Below are 7700 nucleotides of genomic sequence, written 5' to 3'. Positions count from 1 at the left end.
TAATACAGTTTTAATGAACTTGAGCACTTTAACTTCCTGCTAATGGTGACTTGGGTTACCAAGCATGGGAGTCACTTTTTTATTCATACCTTCATTGGAATTGGAATCTTAACAGATCATCTAGTTTTTAACCTCTTATTTTATAGATGAAGAGGCTGAGTCCCAAGGAGGTTAAGTTACTACTCCAAGTCACACAAGTAGTGATATTGCTGTGATAGAAGAATGGATTCTCTGTTCGCGGTTTTGGAAGGGGAGACAATATGCCTTTCCAAACATTCAAAGACACATATGGAAAATTAGACATTTAAAAATTTTAATGCCATGACTTTACAGTCAATCAGTATTTCTCATAGCACTCACTTTTTTCCTCGTTTCATATTTAATTCTGAATACTTTTTATCTTCCTCTCCAGGTTGTAAGCAGTTTGAGGACCAAATTCCAATCTAAATTAGCTTAACAGATCTGTACATACACAGTGTCTCACCCTCATAAGTTCGATAAAAACTCTATCAATGACTAAATGAAGGAATGCCCTTTCAGCCTTTCCTCCAAGACAGCTGCCAACCCAGAATGGAGTGGACAAGGAGAGAATAGAGCTGTGTCACAAAGACAACCTTCTTATCCCCTTTTGGGGTAATTTAAATTGTAGTCCTAATCTCAGCAGTCTCTGTCTGACACCACTTGGTCTCATATAACTCAGTTGTTCCATTTTCTTTACTCCCATTTATACAAAACGATCAGATATGCTCCAAATGCTGAGTCTTTTATAGTCTTTATTTTATTCCTTTCGGAGGTTCCCGCACATTTTTTTTTTAATGGTAATGTGATTGCCATAGCAACTCAAAGATATAAATGTTGCCTAATTGAATCGCAGTGTTGAGGATGATAGTCTGCAAAAAGACTGTCTTAAATCTGGGGTGAGGATGAGAGTAGGGGGTGAATGGGGATGATAAAAATTTTGTCCCCCGAATTCCTAGGTTTGGATTTTTTTGTTTGTTCTGTAAGGCACATTGTAACTTTTCCCACTTAACTGTAGAGGGAAAAGAGCGGGTCAGTAGATAGGGTAGACCGGCAGTTCCTTAGCACTAAAAGCCTAGTTATGAGTAAAGCGAGACTCCTCTACCGCGTTGTTCCCTCCCCATCCCGAGGATAACGACATATGAGAGAGACGGATGCTATTGGAGGCCCAGAATCTTAAGCCGCTTAGTTTGGTACAACTGTAAACTGCCACACAGGGGCTCGGCCCTGCATCCTAAGTACGCAGTATAAGGAAAGGTAAAGGGATTTCCCGCAAGCTCCACCCGAGCCTTCCCTTCAGGTTCAAAACACGTTATGTAAATAACAAGTTACTCGGGGTGCACATATGAGAAGGCAGTGGTCCGACACATAAATATTGTACTTCCAAAGTCCCTTGCATGTGCACCTGGATAGCCCTAAGCCCCTCTGCCGTCTCTTGAAAAGAGCCCCCCGCTTTTCTAGCCCCAGCGAGACGTGAGCTGTGCACTGCTGCCTGCGCACCCGAGGCTGCGCCGAGCGGGCCGGGCGGCCACATGGCGCGCTCCCCGGTGATGGCAGCCGCGCTTTGTTTCCATCAGCAAGGGGTGAGTCACAGGCCCCCGCAGTCCCTAAGCTGGGCAAACACTCGGGCCGAGGCTGCTGCAAATTTAACAGCAGGAGCAACTACCGAAGCAGCTGCTACCCGTTTCTCCCCTTCCTCCTTCTCCTCCGCCGCCACCGCCGCCGCGCGGCCAACGCCCCCACCTCCTGCCTCCGCCCAGTCCCTTCCTTCTCCCCCCGCGAACTTAGTCAGCGGTTCGCGCCGCCGCGCCCCGATTGGCCGGCGGAACGCGCCGCGTCACAATGGAGCCGGTTGGAGGCGGTGAGCCTGGCAGCGCTGGGGCTTCCCGCTGAGCCCGCAGCAGCCGGCAGCAAGGAAGTGCGGGCGCGGGGCCGCCGCCGGCGCGCCCGGAGCGGCGCGGGGCGCACCCCGCGAGGAGCGCCGGATCCCGGGGCCGGAGGCACGCAGGTAGGTCGGGGCGGGACGCCTCTGGTCACCGAGGAGGAGCCGAGCCGACCCAGTTGGTGGGGGCGGAGGACCGGGTGAGGGGACGCAGCAGGTGCGGTTACCTGTCCGCGCCTCACCTGCGAGCCGGGCCTGCGGGCAGGTGGCTGCGCTAGAGAGATGAGGCGCGGTTTTGCCACTCCCTCGTCTCTAGGAGAGGGGGAATGATACCCCCGAGGGACTTCTGGGTGCTGGGATCATTCGGGGCAGGAGGAGTGGGCGCCGCGACGAGGCGGTCGCATGTCTCCCCCAGCAGTCACGGTGCCGCACCTGAGTGTGAGTCCTCGGGGTGGTGCGGGAACCGGGTTCTCGCCCTCCCTAGATGAGCAGATCTCTCCGGAGGGCGTCCGCCCTTGGGTCGCTCTCCTTTGCCCCTTGCCCTGGCGCTGTTTGTTGGCAAACATTTTCTACTCGTGGGAAATCTACAATTGTTCGCCTGCAATTTAATGGTGGTGTTGGCATTCGTTTGTTTGAGGGAGAAGGGAGCAACCTATACCCATTTCGAGAGAGAAGCTAAGAGTTTCCCCTTACTGGGAAACCGTTGAGCAGGTGCTGAGAGGTCAGAGGGGGGAGGCTGGGTGTTGGCTCGTCACTCTGTGTCCTCACCTGACTTCCCAAAGTCCATAGGTTGCCTTTAGTCAGATGACATTTGTGAAAGACTTATTTGTGGTCAGAAAGACTCCCTCTCAGCAGCCCTCTTCCCACCTTCCCAGAAAAAAGGATAAACCTGATTTAAAAACGAAAACCTGCCCGTGAACTTCCTTGAATAAATTCGCCTTGCCAAAAACTTTTTAAGTCCGTAAAAAGATATCGGTATGAAGATTTTAAATTGCAAATAGCTAACCAACTTAAAATAGGCAAAGTGTACACTGCTTTCTAAGAGGAAATGAAATGGTATGTGTCTTTATCAGACTGTTAGGTCTCCTAAAACCTAAGGGTCAGGTTGTAGTACACAGAAGCAATCAAACTGCAGTATAATTGTTTAAAAATTCCAGTACCCTCCACGTGCTGAGGTTCCACCTCCTGAGAACCGAAAATGCTCTTTGATTTGTGAGTGCCAAGGTGACTTTCTTTTGCCCCTGGCTTCCCTAGTCAACAGCTTCACCCTTGAAGGGATATAAAATGACAGCCAATCCCACAAGTGAGTGGGCCCCTAACATGTCAGATGTTACTCTTAGCTCAGGTAATGAGGGAGACAGTGTTGTTGCTGAGTGTACAGTTGAGTCATGATACCTACTATCCATCTACTACGTGTTAGAATTAAATTTACTATTCTTTGAAACGGTCTTTTTTTCTTAAATTGGAAAAGTGTTCCAACATGTCCAGCCTAACAGGAAGATTCTCACATTGGGAGTGATTTCATTTGACTAGTTAAGATTTGCGTTTTAAAGACCACTCTCCTCCCCATTGCTGTTTCATTCCTCCGAATCCTCAGAATGAAAGCACCAACGTTAATTAAAATGAAAAGGGCCCTAATCAATATCTCTGGAAAAGGGTACCAGGTCTTTCAAGTTTTGTTTGTTTTTTTTAAATAGAATTTATTTTTTAGAGCAGTTTTAGGTCCATAGCAAAATTGAGAGTAACTGCAGAGAGTTCCCATGTACCCCATGCTCCCATTCATGCATAGCCTCCCCCATTATCAACATCTCCCACCAGAGTCAGTACACTTGATACAATAGATAAACCTACATTAAGACATCATTATCACCCAAAGACCAGAGTTTAGATTAGGGTTCACTCTTGGTGTCGTACATTCTATGGGTTTGGCCAAATATATAACAACATGTATCCACCATTATAATATCATCAGAGTATGATACTATATCATATTATCACTGCCCTAGAACTCCTCTGTGATCTTCCTATTCATCCCTCCTGCCCCCCCAACCCCTGGCAACCACTGATATTTTCACTGTGTCCACAGTTTTCCCTTTTCCAAGATGTCTTATAGTTGGAATCAGTCTGTAGCCTTTTCAGATTGGCTTCTTGCACTTAGTATTATGCATTTAAGTTTCCTCCATGTCTTTTCATGGCTTGATAATTTTTCTTTTTAGTACTGAATAATATTCTGTTATCCCTCCACATTTTTTTAGGCCGTGTGGGTATTTTCCTGCCGTGGTTTGAAATTTGTGATTTTTTTTGTTTTCTGGAGTTGAAGGTTGGAAGTAATATGTAGAAGATTCTTGTTTGAGCCAAAATTTTTATTTATAAAAAAGTTTTTGTAATTTTAAAATCCTTTTTGATGGTATCCAAGTATTTTTATGTTCCTTTTTGATTTTTTACTGCCCATAAAAAGTAGCCTATTTAATATCTGATGTTCATTTAGTGTTTCTCAAGTTGAATTTCCAAATTTCATTTTTGCTTCTCTTTCCAGCATCCTTCTAGCTTACACTGATATTATCAGAAACAAATATATGCTGAATCTGTCGTGTTGCTCCAGACTCGGTGGCATGGTTTTCATTGCCTCCTATATAGCATGTCCCTCGCTGCTTTCCTGACGCAGGGAGTATTGCTTACTCTGCAAACAGTACAGACCTGCGACCACTCATAGGAATTTGGGAGGCCCAATTATAGTATAGAATTTCTTTAACCAATTGTAAAATACATTCTAATTTCTGTCATGTCTGTTTTCATATTGCTGCCTTTTCTTTTATTGCTATTGCCCACTTGCATTTTATTTCCTATCTATATTTTCTAAACTTCCTACACACCTTTATTATGACTTAGGTTTTTTTCTCGTGTTTAAAATAATGTCTTTGGCAGACACAACAACTTATTTTTCCTTTTCTGGATCATTAAGATTGATCTTAAATAAAATTAGGCCTAACTCCAATCACTGTATCTCTCTGCTAAGTTCTTTTCAGTGCTGTTCATTTAGAAATTGAACAAAGGGTAATAATAAACTCCCTGTTCTATGACTTCCTCTTATTTAGGATTCTACTCAATTGCAACACAATTTAAATTCACTTCTGCAATGCTGTTGTGAATCCATGTAAAGGAAATGAATAAAAATGAGTTGTCAGAGCTTCAACCTTGACCTTTACTTTTGCCTTTTTGGTCTTGATACGGGTCATGTGATTCTGCTTGATATGGGTCATATGATTCTGCTTGTTTCTTTCCAGACTGTGTATCTTTGAACTTCATCTCCTGCTTCTTCAATTTCAGGATTCCTTGTAATTCTTTGTTGTTTGTTTCATCCTGTGGCCATTTTCAGGGCTCTATCCTACAATGCCCACTCCTCGGTCAACAGCATCTTTCAGAGACATTATCAGCTACACAGCTTCTATTTCTCTTCTCTTTCCAGCTCCATGCAGGTGACTGAGATCTTCCTCTGCCCATCTCTGATGGAGACTAAATTTTTTACTGTCGAGTAGCACATTCCCTTTGATTGTCTCAGGTATGCAGATTTGAAATCATATTCAAACCTTCCTTCTTTTCTTCTTTCAAATATTTTTCAGCATTTTTACACTTCCCCCTCAAATCTATTGCAGATTATAATCAGGAGTTCTTCAGGCTTCTGCCTAAGAGCGTGAACTGTGCAGACTGATGAGCCTGGGTTTGAACCCTACACTATCACTTTGGATGAGTTGCTGGATTAGTTAAGATTAGCTGTCAGTTACAGAGACCTCAAAGAAAAATTGCTTAAACAAAGTGATGTTTGTTTCTCTTTCACATTAAAAAAAAAAAGCTTATAGAGAGACAGTCCAGAGCTGGTATTACGATTTTACAAATCCTCTGAGACCTAGGCTGGTTCCACCTTTTAGAACTACCAAACATCAAATTAGGCCCTCAATCTCATGGTCCTAAGTGGAACTTCAGCCATCACATCCAGGTTCCAAGCGTAGAAGGGAGGACGAACGGAACGGAAGAAGATGGGAAAAAGCAAGAGCCCAGGGTCTCTTAAGGAAATTTCCTGGAGGCTGTCTTACATTTCTTGTTATATCTCATTGACAAGACTTTAGCAATATGGCCTTATCTAGCTGGAATAGAGACTGGGGAATATTGTCCTTACTGTAGACAACCTTATGCCCAGCTAAAACGTGGGATTTTCGCATCCTTAGTAAGATGGGGGAAAGGAACATTGGAGTAGTCGAACACCACTGTTATTCTACACCTTTTTTTTCTTGACTATTGTTATCCATCTCACAGGATTCTTAGGATTAAAAGAAATCTTAACATGAAAGCATCTAATCCAGTATCCAGTATCTGGCATAAAGCAAGCTTTCAGTAAATGTTAGTTCATATTCCTCCTTATTCCTTTTTCACGAATTGTCTCATTTCTCTGCTACCACATCGTTGGCATCCAAATCCTATTTTAAATACTGGCCCCAATTGATGGTACTAGACTGTAGTCTTGTACCTTATCATGGGAGGGAGCAATGCATTATAACTCAATGTCACACCTATTTCTTAGCTTATAGTGTGGCTTAGATTTAAGATATAGCTCTTGGAATCAAATAGATCTAGATATGAATCCTGGCTCTCCCACTTACTCAGTATGCCTCTTGCATCCTCAATTTCCTAATCTGTAACCTGGGGGTAAGATTCAGATATGAGGAGTAAATGAAAAAAATGTATGTAGAGTACCTAATAAGCTGTGCCTGATGAAGTAAGTGGTAGCTTTTCTTTTTTAATTTGGCCTAATCTAGATGAACCTTTTTGAAAATGAACTCTTATTCCATTAAAAAAAAGTTTTAAAATTGGTCACCTCCATACATATCCAAATGAGTGTTGTTAAATTGTTAGTCAGACTTTTTGAGAATTGTCCCCAAGATCAGTTTAAACCTAGCAAAGTCTTTCCTGTATGTGTATATATATATTTTATAAAAACCAGAATAGCTCAACCTTAACCTTTTCCAGCCTTGATTTGAATGATTTTTTCCCACATCCACTCTCAGAAGCAGAAACATTCCACCAATGAGTATATTTCATAGTATTTTTTTTCAGCAGCTATTTGTTAAGCACCTACTGTGTGCCAGACACTGTGCCGGGTTCTAGGGGCACAACAGTAAGCAAAAATGCACGTGGTCCATACCACCATGGAGGTTACAGGTTACTGGGGGAGACAGGAGAATCAATCACTGCAAATACATGAAAAATTGCTACTACCAATGTTATTAGGAAGGAGACGTACAGGTGCTGTGAAAGTATGTGCAAGCGTCTTATGGTTGTAGGTTGTATGGTGACTTTAGGAACAAAAAATTGGCCAGGGAGTGGGAGCAAAGAGATGTCATGGAAGTGTGGCTTGAAATGAGCTTGGACACGAGATGAGCCTGCCTTAAGCAGGGATCAGAGTGTGCCACAGGTTTCCAGCACCATTCCAAAGAAGCCGTAATGTTTGGAGTCATCTGTAAGTGTTCATAATATATAACTTCTCCGTGTGATGCTCTGAAAGGGGTCACCTAATTCAGGAACCATTTAATTCTTTTATAATTTATTCATGCTATATTGACAAACTTTAAATTCAGCTGCGTTTTTCTTTTGGATACACCAAGCAGATGCATCTGAGAAAATTGGCTGTAAAGTAGGCTCTTTTCAGAGAGGGTCAGAGGGTTGATCTGCATCACCCTTAGCGAGGGGAATTTGAAGCCATTTGGCTGAATGGGGGCACATGAAGGAATGTTGGCAGAATAGGTAG

General features: G+C 43.3%; 1 protein-coding gene across 8 annotated transcripts in view; it reads left to right on the top strand.

Moving 5' to 3' along the window:
• The first annotated feature begins 1695 nt into the window (after positions 1–1695).
• Positions 1696–7700, top strand: part of LRRC8B (leucine rich repeat containing 8 VRAC subunit B) — a 73422-nt gene continuing 67417 nt past the window's right edge. For 6 of the 8 annotated variants that reach the window (XM_082384124.1, XM_082384119.1, XM_082384123.1 and 3 more), the window contains exon 1: positions 1696–2026. The gene's annotated coding sequence lies outside the window, so the exon portion shown is untranslated. The remainder of the gene's footprint in view (positions 2027–7700) is intronic. The other 2 variants (XM_082384126.1, XM_082384125.1) reach the window with 2 other exon arrangements.

This window comes from Balaenoptera borealis, assembly GCF_965194805.1.
Source record: "Balaenoptera borealis genome assembly, chromosome: 1".
Classification (NCBI taxonomy): Eukaryota; Metazoa; Chordata; class Mammalia; order Artiodactyla; family Balaenopteridae; genus Balaenoptera; species Balaenoptera borealis.
Note: the sequence above shows the minus strand (reverse complement) of the source record. Positions and strands in the feature narration are given on the sequence as shown.